The sequence below is a fragment of the Ambystoma mexicanum genome, chromosome 2q (genome assembly GCF_040938575.1).
Source record: "Ambystoma mexicanum isolate Mex_15411 chromosome 2q, UKY_AmexF1_1, whole genome shotgun sequence".
Lineage (NCBI taxonomy): Eukaryota > Metazoa > Chordata > Amphibia > Caudata > Ambystomatidae > Ambystoma > Ambystoma mexicanum.
Window position 1 is genome coordinate 1,415,381,402 of NC_090924.1, and position 14,050 is coordinate 1,415,395,451.

The following is a 14,050-nucleotide window of genomic DNA, read 5'->3' on the forward strand; positions in this document are numbered from 1 at the left end:
GTCTCTTCGCCTGTAAGCGCAACTTTGATATTGTTGAAGGCAGTCTGTTCCGTGGCGGACCACATCCACCCAATGTCATTCTTTGTCACGGCCCTGAGGGGTTCTGAGAGGGAGGCAAGGTCCTTGACGAACCTCCCACAATAGTTCACCATCCCCAGGAAGCTGCGCACATCAGATGGGTTGTTTGGGGGTTTGGCATCCCAAATGTCTTTCACCTTTTGTGGGTCTGGTGACATACCTCCGGAGTGGAAAACAAATCTAAACATTTTGACACTTTCCTTTAAGAACTCACATTTGTCGCGATTTAGGGTCAAACCTAGCTCACGGATCCGCCCCAGCGTCTTCTCTAGCCTGATCATGTGCTCTGTTTTGGAAGCAGCATGTACCAGAATATCGTCACTCAGATTGATTACCCCCTTTGAGTCCAGCGAGAGCACCCCTGATAGCATTCTGGAACACTTCCTGCAGCAGAAGAAATTCCAAAACATAGCCTTTTGTACCGATAGAGGCCTTTGTGGGTGGTAAAAGTGGTAATGTACCTGGAGTCTTGATGTAATTCCAGCTGGTGGTATCCCGAGCATAGGTCAAGTTTCGAGAAGACCTTTGCACCCTGTAACTCCCCCACCACGTCATCCAGCGTCGGTGTCAGGTGGTGCTCCCTCTTAATGGCCATGTTGGGTAGCCGCATGTCCACGCATTTCCAGACTGCACCCAGTTGCTTTGGTTTAGTGGCGACAACAATGGGAGACACCCATGGTGTAGGACCCTCAACCCTCTGAATAATGTCAAGATCCACCAGGTTTTGAAGTTCTCACTCAACCTGCTCTCGGAGGTGAAAGGGAATACGTCGATGTTTCAGAGTAGTTGGGCATACTGACTCATCAATGTGCAGGCAAATTGTTTCACTTTTCAGCTTTCCAACCCCTTTGAAAATGTCTGCAAAACAGTTAGTGAGGTCTTGAATGTCCGTTTTGTACACTGAAAGTGTGACATGCACTATGTCCAGCACCTCAGATGCAGCACAGCTCAAGAGCGAATGTGGGCTCACACTGATTACAAAAAATGTCGCCGTTATTGAGCGTCCAGCATGTGAGATTGACGTAGTGAACACTCCTTGTAGTGGGAAATGGTGGTTGCTGCCAAATGAGTATATCTTCGCCTTTGTGTCAGTTGAAACGGGTGGTCCCGGTAGAGACTCGTAGTGCCCCGACGCCATCACACACACCGACGCACCTGTGTCAATGAGTACTGGAGTGGGGGTGTCACAGATATCAACTGTGCAGGTGGGCTGCCTACGCTTCTTGGAAATTGAGTCAATGTTTGAGATGAAGAATACCTCTTCATCTTCTTCTTCCTCTTCAGCAATGTCCAAATCCTGAAGATCTTGTTCTACGGTGGCCACACTCCTCTGTTTGCATATGCCACCACTCTTAGGTTTGCTTGGACTACTTGGGATGACCACAGGACTGGCAGCGTGGCACATCCTAGTGAAATAGCCTCCTGTCCCACAGCGCCCACACACCCTCCCTTTCGCAGGACATTCACTGGAGTGGACAAGGTCGTAGCCACACTTCTGGCACTGCTGTGGTACATCATTCTTCTTTAGGGGCCACCTCGAGCGTTGGGGTCCACTTGTAACTGTACGTCTGATGGCAAAGGCTTCTTCACCTTTCCCTGGATTGGCTGCTGCGTCCATTCTGGCCGCTTGGCTTTCAGCCAGCTTATAAGATCTGCCCATATCAAGGATCTGCATCAGTGTGATCCCTGGCTCACAGAGCACTTGATGTCACAGTTTTCCCAAACTGCAACCCTGGATGGTTGATTTCGTATCACCCCTCCTCATTCTCCCATTGGCAAGTTCTGGGCAGTTGACGCAGCAGGCCACAGAAGTGAACCAGCGACTCATCCACCGTCTGCCTCTCACTGATCATCATCACGGAGAGGTCAAAGTGCAGATTAGCGAGGAGTAAGAAATGTCCTTTCAAGGCATCTTCCACTGCCTGATATGTGACTGCAGAGGAGTTCAGAGACTCAAAGATACAATGAACCTCAGAGCCAGCGGCATAAAACAACTTTGCAACTTTCGCATCATCCCTCTCGCCTGTGGCTCGAAAGTACATCTCAGGTTTTTTTTATCCATATGATATGATATGGCATTTGTAACGCGCCTATACACAAGTGTTTCGAGGCGCGACGAGGCAGGGGGGGACACACGTGGGGACAGACAACGATCCTACTAGGCCAGGTGTCATTCAGATCGCGCAAGTGTAGAAGGGAAGGGAAAAGTGCAGGGGGGGAAAGGGAGAGGGGAAAGTGCAGTACAGGGTTAATAGCATACAGGATAAATAACAAGGGCCAGCTAGTCGCAAGTGCGAGGTAAGTGCAGACAAGTGCTGGAAAGGGGGGCTGTAGGGATACAGACAGTCCCGCGGTGCAGGGGGTGCCAGGGAGGCAGTGCAGGGGAGAGTGGCTGGGCCAAGGACCGAGAACGGCGAGTGGCCCAGTTGCAGATTCAGTGCAGTTTAAGTAACTTTAGCAGGGGAGAGGGGGAGAGAAAGCGGAGGCGAAGAGGAAGGTTTTGAGGTACTTCCGGAACCGGAGATGGTTCTCCTCAAGTTTCAGGGAGGCAGGAAGGCTGTTCCAGAGGGAGGCCCCTGCAGCGGAGAGAGATCTGCCCCCATCTCGTTGTTTGGAGAAGCAGTTGACCCTGAGGGAGTTGGAGGCGGATGAGCGAAGAGCTCGAGAAGGGAGATATTTAGGAAGAGAGAGAGTTGAAGGTATTTTGGCCCAAGGCCCCAGAAGGCCTTGTGGACAGTGCAGAAGGTTTTGAACTTGATCCTCGCAGTCACTGGGAGCCAGTGTAGTGATTTCAGTCCTGGAGAGATACGGTCCCTGGGCTTGAGGCCAAGGACAAGTCTCGTAGTCCTGTTCTGGATGAGTTGCAAAGGGTGGAGAGTAGAGGCAGGCAGATTTAGATAGAGGCTGTTACAGTATTCCAGCTTTGAGAGAACCAGGGCTCTAGAGACAGTGAGCTTCTGGGGGAAGGAGATGAAAGGAAGGATACCTCTGAGGAGGTGTAGCTGGTAGTGTGACTTCTTAGAGATGTCGGATATGTGAGGAGAGAAGGAGAGTGTGGAGTCGAAGATGACCCCGAGGTTTTTTGCCTTGCAGGTAGGAGCAGGAAGATGGCCAAGAGAGGCCGGCCAGAGAGCTGCAGGGAAGGAGGGAGTGGGTGTGCTGATGAGTAGAATCTCAGTCTTACTGGCTTTAAGGCAGAGGTCATTGGCAGCACACCAGTCCTGGATAGCAGAAAGACAGTCGGAGATGAGGGAAGGAGAAGAGGAGGCCGAGGGTAGCCTTAAAATGAGCTCGGTATCATCCGCATAGCACTGAAATTTGGGGCAGAGAGCGGCGATGCTTGTGGGCGAGAAGTGCCAGATACTGGTTGAAAAGCCAGGGAGAGAGGTTAGATCCCTGGGGGACACCACAGGTAGAGAAAAAGATGTCAGAGGAAAGACCCCAGTTGGACCTGGGAGGGTCGATTGAAGAGGAAAGAGGTCAGCCACGCCAGAGCCTGACCAGTGATACATCCATAACAGCCACTTTGGTACTAGCTTTGTTGGGGGCCCTGACATATCGAATTCTGGCATGGGTAACAATGTGCCTTGTTGTCGTGGCATCGTCCTGACAGGAGGTTGTGCCAGAGGCTGTACGTTGGCTTGGGCGCCCTCGCCTGGGCTACTCAACTCTACAGACCGCAAGAGCACCTCACACTATGTGGAGGCCAAATGTCTGACATGGTGTAGAACTTGTAGCATAGCAGAAGATAGTGGCCCAGCAGGCTTGTAAGCAGTCTAGGACAACAATGTTGCTCCTTGGCGTAGTGAGGGTGTGGCCTCTTGACAATTGCCTCCCACAAGATAGTCCCATGGAAAAAGTATTCCTCAAAACAACACTCCACATGAGCCCCACCAATACAGATTTACCAGGAAGGCAGGTGCAGGTCTCCCTTACGCAGTGAACTGACTGGGACCCAGTTCAGAAAGTCCCTCTTTGTTTTTACGTGAGAATGTGTGACAGACTAACTTCATAATTAGTCTGCCACTGAAGTCTTTTTTTTTTTATTCGTCTGTTAAAGGCTCCAAAAATGCTTTCATACGGCGCACGAGCACCACGTGGGTCTGCAACCGTTGGAAATATAAAATGGCGGGCTTGCGTGCTCCGCACGGGTGACACATCTAATGGCCATTCAAAGAAATGCTCCCAAATCCTGTCGATATATGCCCCGGAGCCCACTCGTACACAGGCCCGGTCCCCGGTACTTGAAGGAAGACACTGACACACGTCTGCCTGTTACGGGCTACCGGCGACAACTGCCTTTGGCGGTCTGCCTCTTTACTCAACGTGCATATGCAGGGTTCCCCGGAATGTCTCACACTCGCCCAAATCACATGACTCTGTAACAAGCAGGATTAAGTTGCCTAAACGAGACTTTAACAAGATGGCGCCTGACCGCAATACGCCAGCCGTTCCTGCGTCGTATCCAGCCATGTCAGCGGAAGCCATAGTTCACATCACTGAAGTGGGGAGGTCGCAGGCTGAAGAACAGATCTGGACAGGCTAGACAAATAACTAAATGGAGACATTGGACACCAAAGTCTGAACAAAGAAATTGAAGGCTGTGTGAAGATGAAGGCTGAGGGTGGTGATAATAGGGTGTTTAATGAATGGAGTATCACGTTTGCGCATATTGTGATCTAAATATTAAAAGTGTAGATAAATAGTTTAACATCCAATGTGGAGTGGTAAATCATTGCATCAGTATGCTAGGGGCGGCCGAGTACCAAACGTGGAGCCCTTTGGCTAAATAGCGCTTGGGAGTTTGAAGGCTGAGTATAGAGCGGAAACACTGGAGGCTGCATTATTAAGTAGCAGCAGCATATTAAAAGTGGAGGCTGAAGGTGAAGTAATGAAAGAGTACACCAGAGGCCAAGACCTGAACGCAGACATAAGATACTGTGTATTGAATGAGGAGTATTTATTTTGGAGACTGTAGGCAGAGTACTGAAAAAAAGAGTTTTAGTTAGAGTATTGAATGGAGGAGTTCAGAATGGGGTTTGATGCCGAGTATTGAATGTGGAAATCAGAGTGCAAGTATTACATGGGATGGTTGGACTTCAGGTGATGAGGTTGGAGGCTGCGAATTGAATAGGGCTTTTGGAGGACAAGTTGTGAATGAGGCAATGGGGGGTGGGGGGGCAGAGATCCGGGTTCAAGATTAGATGCCTCGTATTAAACCAAGGGATTTGAAGTTTAGTATTAAATGGACAGACTAGAAGCAAAGTATTCAAGTATTCCATGTACGGATTAGAAGCAGAGTATTGAATACGTACAAGGTAGGAAGAGTGCAAAAGGGAGAGTAAGAGCCTCGTAGTCTCATTACAATATGATGGCCCCCATCACCATGGAAGCACAATCAACAAAATGTGCTCAGGAAATCAGTGCCGCGGGCCCGTGTCCCGATTCGCTGTCTCGCCCCGCCCGCCCATCTCTCCCCTCCTGCTTCATATGGAGGGGGAGAGGGCCGAGAGGCGAAGCCGAGCAGGGAGGGCCGTCAGGAAAGGCCCCCGGTGCTCTTTGCAGCTCTTCGCTGCTCGTCTGCCGTTTGCCCAATGCCCTTGCAGCACCTACAAGCTAAGAAGCACTACCCTAGCAAGCTTCTCTCCAATCCATGTGCCTCTTCAAGGCTTCTCAGGTTGCGCGCCCGTACTTTGCAAGCCGCCTTCAGCTCACACCCCACCCCCACGAGCACCCGTAATACACAGCTATGCTCATGGACTCTACAACCCTTCATATTTGCTGATAAGGCCAGGCTCCCACGCACAACCTCAAAGGCTATATCCCCTACTAGTATTACCAATACAGCAACCAACAAAGTACTTTACGGACCACACAACTGTCCTACCCCCATAACAAATGTGACGAATCAAGTGTCCACCACCACCACCTCCACCAGTGTAAAATCTGTGATGTGCAAATCTTCTACCACCATTTTGAATTCTATTGTGCCAAATGCTATGCCACATGTGTCCACCACCCCTGAAAATGAGCCCCCCAGTGTAAATTCTGTGATGCCACCTCCCCCAACACTCTCAATGCACCTAGCCCTTCCACACCACCTTCTCCCATCACAAACCCCCCCACAGCCACTACTGAACCCCACCTGAAATGCGCCATGATTAACGCTAGTTCCATCAATGCCCACGCTCTAGACATCCACGGCCTCCTAACCTCCCAAGACCTAGATCTACTCATGATCTCAGAAACTTGGTTACATGAGGCCTCACTCACCATGCCCCCTGGTTACTCCATCACTAGACAAGACCGCCTCTCCAAAGGTGGAGGTGTAGCAATCATCGCCAGAGACTGCCTCCCTGTCTGAAAGGTAGAGAAATCCCTGAAGAACAACAGCGATTACCTCCAAGTCAAAATAACTCTCCCCCCCACTGCACAATTACTGTGCACACTGTATACCGCCCACCAGGCCCAACAGGAGACTTTCAAGCTTCTCTCATCCACCTCCTCTCTGACAACCTCAAAAAACAGTCTAAAGCCATTCTCCTTGGGGATGTCAACCTAGGGCTCCAGGATAGTAAGGACGTAGCAGCAAAATCCCTTGACTCTGCCCTCAAGGCTCTAGGTTACAAGAGCACCATACTTAGCCCAACTCACACTCAGCGCAGAACGCTTGACTGGATAGTACAGCACAACTGTCCACTCATCATCACAAGAAACTCTCCCACCCCATGGTCTGACCACCACATCATCACCTTTAGCATCCTCACCACTAGCTCCCCAGCTACCTCTTCACCCCACCCGCTCCCACCCTGCCTCGCCAGAAGCTCCCGCCAACTCACTAAGGAGAGACTACTGCCCTTCCACCAAGGTTCAGCCTTCAGACCACCTTTCTCTTCAGACCCTGAAACACTCGTATCAACCTACGATACTGCCATCAAAGCAGCTATCAACTCCATTGCCCCGCTCAAACCTCGCAAATCCAAACCCACTACCCACTCCAACTCTTGATTCACACCTGACCTCCTCTCACTCCGCAACGGAAAAAAAAGCCGCACTCACACAGTGGCAAAAGTCCCTCTCCGAAAAAGATAAGACGGTCTTTAAAGCCCTTTCCACCAAATACAAAAAGGCAATCACCCAAGCCAAGGCCAAATCCTTTAAATCCAGAATCTCGGAAGCCCAATCCAGTACTAAAGAAATATTCGTCATTTTTAGAGAGCTCGAGACACCCATTCCCGCCCCCCAGAATTTCACCAAAGATAGACTGGTGTGACGAAATACAAAAGGCCATGCAATCCAAACTAAGCCTCCTCAAAAACAAAATACTAGCCACTAAACAAGCCCTTCCAAACAAGCACATCCCAGTCCCACCACCTGCCCCTGATCCCCCCCCTACCCTTCTCCTTCAAACCCATTCAGGAAAAAGACATCATCAACATAATGAGGAACATCAAACCTTCTAACTGCAAAGGTGATGCATGCCCAGCCTCCATTATCAAAGACTGCGCGGAAACGCTAACAGCCTTTGTAAATGCCTCCTTTACCACAGGGAAAGTCCCTGCGTCCCTCAAGGAAGCGTGGGTCCGCCCTCTTCTAAAAAAGCCATCACTCGATCCCACCTCCCCCAACAACTACAGACCCATCACCACTGTCCCCTTCCTCCTTAAAATACTGGACAAAGCAGCCTACCTGCAGGTCCAACACTTCATTTAAGAGAACAAACTCCTTGGACTCCGCCAATCTGGCTTCCGCCCCAGACACGGAACCGAAACAGCCCTACTTGACCTGAAAAACCAGATGGACGATGCGAGAGACTTGGGTAAACCAGCACTTCTCCTACTCCTCGACCTCTTAGCGGCATTCGACCTCGTTGATCATGGCGTCCTATGCCACCATCTCTCCACCACCGCCAAATTCTCCCCAGAAGCCACATCGTGGATCACCTCCTTCTTACAAGACAGAACCATGCAAGTATTCTCGGACCTAGCCGCCGCTTCACCTACCATTATACTCTGCGGGTGCCGCAAGGCTCCTGCCTCTCCCCCATGCTATACAACATCTTTACACGCCCCCTCTTCCTCATCCTCGACGCCATGGGCATCTCCTACACCAATTACGCCGACGACACACAGATCCTCCTCACTCTCACAGGTAACTACACCACTGACTCCCTGACCCTCAACAACCTCTACAACACCATCCAAGACTGGATGGCAGACAACGGCCTATGCCTCAACTCCGACAAGACGGAACGCCTCCTGGTAGGTTCTCCCGACACCCTAAAAAATCTAGATGCCCAATTCAGCCACTGACTCCATTAAAATTCAAGTTTCCGACTCTGTCAAAACTCTGGGAGTTTACCTGGATTCCAGCCTATCCATGGACAGAAAAATCAACGCAATAGCCTCCTCAGCTGCGTACCACGCCAAACTTATCAATGCAGTCAGACCCTTTCTCTCCAAAGAGAATTGCACCAACATAGCCAGAGCCATCACTGGCTCTAGGCTAGACTACTGTAACGTACTCTTTCTAGGAACCTCCAATAAAAACTTAGAGAGATTACAAGTAATACAGAACAATGCGCTCCGGGCAGCCCAAGGCATTGCAAAAAGAGAACACATCTGAGGCCAGAAAACTAGCCCACTGGCTCCCAATAAAAGAAAGGATCTTATTCAAAGCCCTTACACTGACCCACAAGTGCATCCACCTCACTGCTCCTGCATACCTCTCACAAAGGATACACCCCGTCTCCTCCACCAGGCCAACCAGATCACCGTATACCAACATGCTCTCGGTGCCATGAGTAAAAAAAGCAAAAGCGGGCAGATCCAGCTTCCCTTATCTCGCGCCCTCTCACTGGAATGCCCTACCACACACTAATCGTGGCGAGGCCTCCCTCACCACCTTCCGCAAAACGTTGAAGACCACCCTCTTCTCATAAGGCCAGACACACCAGCATGAATACTTTCATGTATATAGTATTATATGACCAAAAGCAATATCTGTAACAACATTATGTTTTCCTGCTTCATTCACAATGTGTCAACAACCGCTACCATGCCTGTACCATGTAACTAAGTTTATTGCAAGTAACAGCGCCTCAATGCTCCTGGGCTGCTTGCGCGCTATATAAATGTAAATAAATAAATGTGTGTGTTTTTAATGCAAATACTGCTGGTGGTAATTACCGCTACCACTAGTATTGTATTTTGGGTTTTATATAGCACATGCCTCGCTAGGAAGCAACTGATTACTCTTCATGTTGTTGAGGGTAACATAGGAGGTAAGGGGACGGGTACAATATGTGACATGGAATATTTGGGTCATGGGGGTTGGATGTTGTTACCCTCTGGTGTTGTGAGAAATACCACTCTACTGCCAAGTGAGGATTTTAACATAAGGTTTTTATTTCAGCACACCAACTTTTGTGTACTCTGTAGTGGTCGTTGTTTCTGCCTCCCTCTTCCCCTCCCTCTTCCCCAATCCCCTTCCCTCTTCCACTTATCCGTCCTGTTGTCCCATTAAGAAGAAATCTCCCCATTCTGCGTACCTGAAGCCTATGACTGTGAGCTCCAGCTTTTACAAGTGTCCCCCGGTGGCAGCGTACTGCATTGCTGATCAATTGTGCTATACGTATATGTGCCAGTGCACTTATGGGCTTCTTAGCGCCAAGTTACCTCCCGGGAGCACGCAGACACCACAGTGACATATCCTCCTCCCTCGGCAGCAGCGTTCCGCAGTTCCAGTAACCTGATTCTGCTTCTGCCTCGGTGGTGGCGTTCTGCATTAACAATAGCCTGGGTCTGTAGGATCAACATCTCCCTCGGTGGCGGCGTTCTGCATTAAAAATAGCCTGGGTCTGTAGGATAACCATCTCCCTCGGTGGCGGCGTTCTGCATTAAAAATAGCCTGGATTAATGAGGCCACCAGGGGGCGCAGGCAAGATGGCTGCCTAAGCTTCTAGCTCCCCGTATGGCCCCAGGAAACATGACAGAAGATATGCCCTGAAACCTCTTGAGCCCCGTTTGCTGCAACCTGAATTGGGGAACCGTTAACGGCCAGCAGGTCCCCGGGGATGGCTCCGTTCACCTGCTGGCCGCCCGCGGAGCACAGCCCTCCCCCTCCCTCGGACGCCCTCGAACGACATCCACAGCGGGGATCGAGCACTGTCCACCCACGCGCCGAGAGGAGGAGCCGAGCCCTCTGCTTGAGCTCACCCGCGAGGTGAACGCTCCCCAGCACAGTGTCTTGAGGCTGGGCGGGCCTCCAGAAGACCTCCGCTCACTGCCGGTGACCCGCATTCCTGCCCCGTGAGGCCAGCGGTCCGCGGCCGCTCCCTGCGGGGGGAACAGCGCCTGTGGGGCCGTTTCCACCCCACCGGCGCAGCTGACAGACACATCTCGGCCCGGGCCGACGCGGGAGCGCGCCCGGGCCCCATTCTCGCGAGATTCTCCACCCGTTAACCAACGCTGCCGGCAAGGGCCCTCCTCCACACTCTGCACTGCACCACTACCGCCAACGCTGCGGAAGCCTGCCCTACACCATTTCCCCCCCCCCGGGGGCAGTGAAAGTGGGCGGAGGAGCCCCTGAAAACGCCGGGGTAGGCTCAGGCCGACGATGGAGCGTGCCTGGGCCCCCCACCCCACAGCCAGCCCATCTGCTAACACAGGCTCCACCCAAAGGGGTCCAGCCGCCGCTGCTTACCAACCAGCCTCAGCACCTCACAGCGGGCACTAACCCACGCGACAGCCACGCAGGAGCCGGATCCAGGTGAGACACAGCGACGTCCCCCACCCCAGAAGCCCCTTTAGAGCCCACACCCCCATCACCACCCCCCTGCAACCATTACAACAGCGCAGGGGGCCCCCCACATCGAGGTGACAGGGCAGAACCAGCCCCACCCAAGGAGACCCTTAATATCAAACCTCCAGCTACCTGCCAAGGCCTGCCCAGACCCCTCGAGAGGGACGTCACAGAGGGCTGGGAAACCTCGGCGGCTCTGGGCCACGCTAGGGGCGTCTGTGCACCCAGCAAAACTAATGAGGTACACCATAGACCGGAGCACCGACACCGACATATAGCACCACCATTCAAAGGCAATCACAGGGATTCGAACTATCACGGCGGGGGCCGACAATTCAGGGCCCTGGGACCCCCCTCGAGGATATCCGGAGGAGGTTAATACCACATGAACTGGAGGGAAAATCTTGCGAAGTACCAGTTCACCCCAAGAAATCACGCAATGGAAACTGGTCCCACCACCGCACAGCCCCCAGAAATGAACGCCATGCAGTGCAACATCCAAATGATCCTCGAGCAGATCAGGAGTATGAGGACAGACATGGGGGCTAAGCTGGCCGACCTTACGACCAAGGTTTCCACGCTAGAGGACCGAATGGAGGGGGTTGAAAATAACCAGGTATCCGCGGACCTCCTTGAAGCACAAATAGACGTCAAATTTAAGGAGCTGCAGCGCCGCGAGGAAGATCTCCGGCTCAAGTTCGACGATATGGAAAACCGGGAGAGGAGAAATAACTTAAGAATCTTCGGCTTTGAGGAGACCGAAGGAGATACCCCCCGTGGGTCTGGAAAACAAAATCCAGGACATCATTAGAATTGTCCTGGGATCGGACTCAGGCGAAACTCTCCTGCTCGAGAGGGTTCACCGGGCCGGCGGCGGCGGCAGGGGCCCCCGCTCGGTCCTAGCAAGATTTCATTACTATAGGGACAAAGCTAGGGTGCTGGAGAGGGCGAGAACCTTACGGGACATTCAGCACGGGAATTCCAGGGTGACAATATACCAAGGACCTCTCTGCCCTCACCACACTCCAGATGAGAAAGAAATGCAGCTCTATCACCAGATGGCTACAAGAGAAAGGGGTACGATACCGCTAGGGTCATCCATTCTACCTAGTGTTCAAATGGCAGGGCCAGAGATACCAGCTAGTCACAGAAGTAGACATTCAAAGGGCCGCAGAGGACCTCATGGGTGACCACGCAAGATCTACAGATCAAACTGGAACCGACGGAGACCAAAGCCGTGCCCTCGGGGCCCAGACCCCTCACAGGGGAAGCTAAAAGTCAAAGGCTCATGCAAATTTCGGAAGACCAGACACCCCTCAACAGATCGGGTGGACCCTACATGATAACAGAAGTAGCATCTGAGGCTTAATCAATGCCTTGTCTGTCCACAAAGAGCATCAGAAATTCCTTCATTTTGTGCACACTCAACCTGCCAAGGCTCAATCTATGTTCTCTTATAACCCTCGGGCATCTGAGGACCTCGTTGGGCAGTATTTGTTTTCCTCACACCAGGCGGGAAGTTCTTTGTTTAAACGACCTAGGTCAGAGTTGAAAAGTTGCCCATTTTGGGGCCGTTTTCTAGTTTTATAATGGGACACTTGGTGTTTCTCCTCAGAGATGTGTTAGTGCCCAGGGACTCCGAGTTGCGATATGTGCTGAGGGGGTCTGGTGACGCTGCCCACGGGCCTGAGCCATGGGGGGTGGGGAGGGCGCCCCCGCCGGATCCCCACCACTGGTGCTAGAAGGCAAACACATAGCTGAGAAAGGCATGATGTAAGGTTTCATATTAAAAAATTCTGTTTCCTGGGGCCGGGGTAGTGACCCTGGTGGTTCGTTGCTCGCTTCAACCCCTCCAGGGGAGCAGGAGGCGAACGCCCTACAAAACGGGTAAGGGAAAGGGAAGGAGGGAGGGGGGATGGAGGGGGGGATGGAGTTTCTTTCAGGGTTCATGGGAAGAGGGGAATCCAGCTCAAGTCACGGACACTGGTTTTGCAACAGGCTTTAAGTAGCGAACACTCAAAAGGGTTCAGAGAACACAATACAAATGATGAAAATGATTGAGGGGAAAATAGGCACGCTGAACGTCAAGGGCCTCAACTCCCAGAACAAAAGGTCCTTAACGAGTAACATGTTCCGCAAACAACGCCTAACAGTCCTTTTCCTGCAGGAAACTCACTACAAGCAAGGAAAGGAATCGAAAATAAAGGGGAAAGAGATCGGTAGCAACTACTGGGCGTCTCACAGGAGCTCTAAGAAGGAGGGGGTGGGCATTCTCCTGGGCAGGACGTTTAATCTCACGGGAGTAGAAACCAAGCAGGGCTTCAGGTGCCGGTGCCTGGGTATTAAGAGAAACTATGAGGGGGAACGTATCACCCTGGCCACTTTATATGCACCCAACTCGGGACAAATACCCTTCCTTACGCAAATCCTCAATCTCATGGACTAATGGGCGGAAGGGGCCATGATACTGGGCGGGGATTTTAACCTGATACTGGATCCCCATCTAGACCGATGGTCCGCGAAGGGAGGGATGCCCAAAGTGATCTCCAAAGACAATCTAGCCATGCAAACTTTGCTGAGGGAACACTATTGGGTGGACGTCTGGCGTGCAGCGCATCCAGGCCAGGGCGGTTACACCTTTTTCTCACCCCCGCACCGTACCTATACCAGAATTGATCTTCTGTTGTTTTCCAAAGAGGGGAACGGGGTGGTGTCACAACCAAAAGTAGAAGCCATAACATGGTCTGACCATGAACTGCTTATAGCCAACTGGTCTCTACCCATCTTCCCAAGATCCTCCCGATGGCGATGCAACAACACACTCCTCCGGGACCCCGTATTTCAGGACTTCATGAGGAAAGAAATGTAGGCCTACTTCGAGATAAACGATAACGGTGAGATCGATATGTCTATGGTGTGGGAGGCTGCAAAAGCTACCTCCAGGGGCCTCCTTATTGCAGAGGGCTCAAGGCACAAACTGTCAGTCTAGAAATACGGATACCTCTACTCTGAGACCGCAAACACATTTTGGTGGCCGTGGGCCAACCGTCTCATGCACGATATGACAAAATATAGGTTTTCGAGTTTGCCAATGAACGGGCATTTTGATGCAACAAGAATCGCCATTTTGTTTTCTAACCATTGCTCATTGCTTTCTGTTCCTATTGCT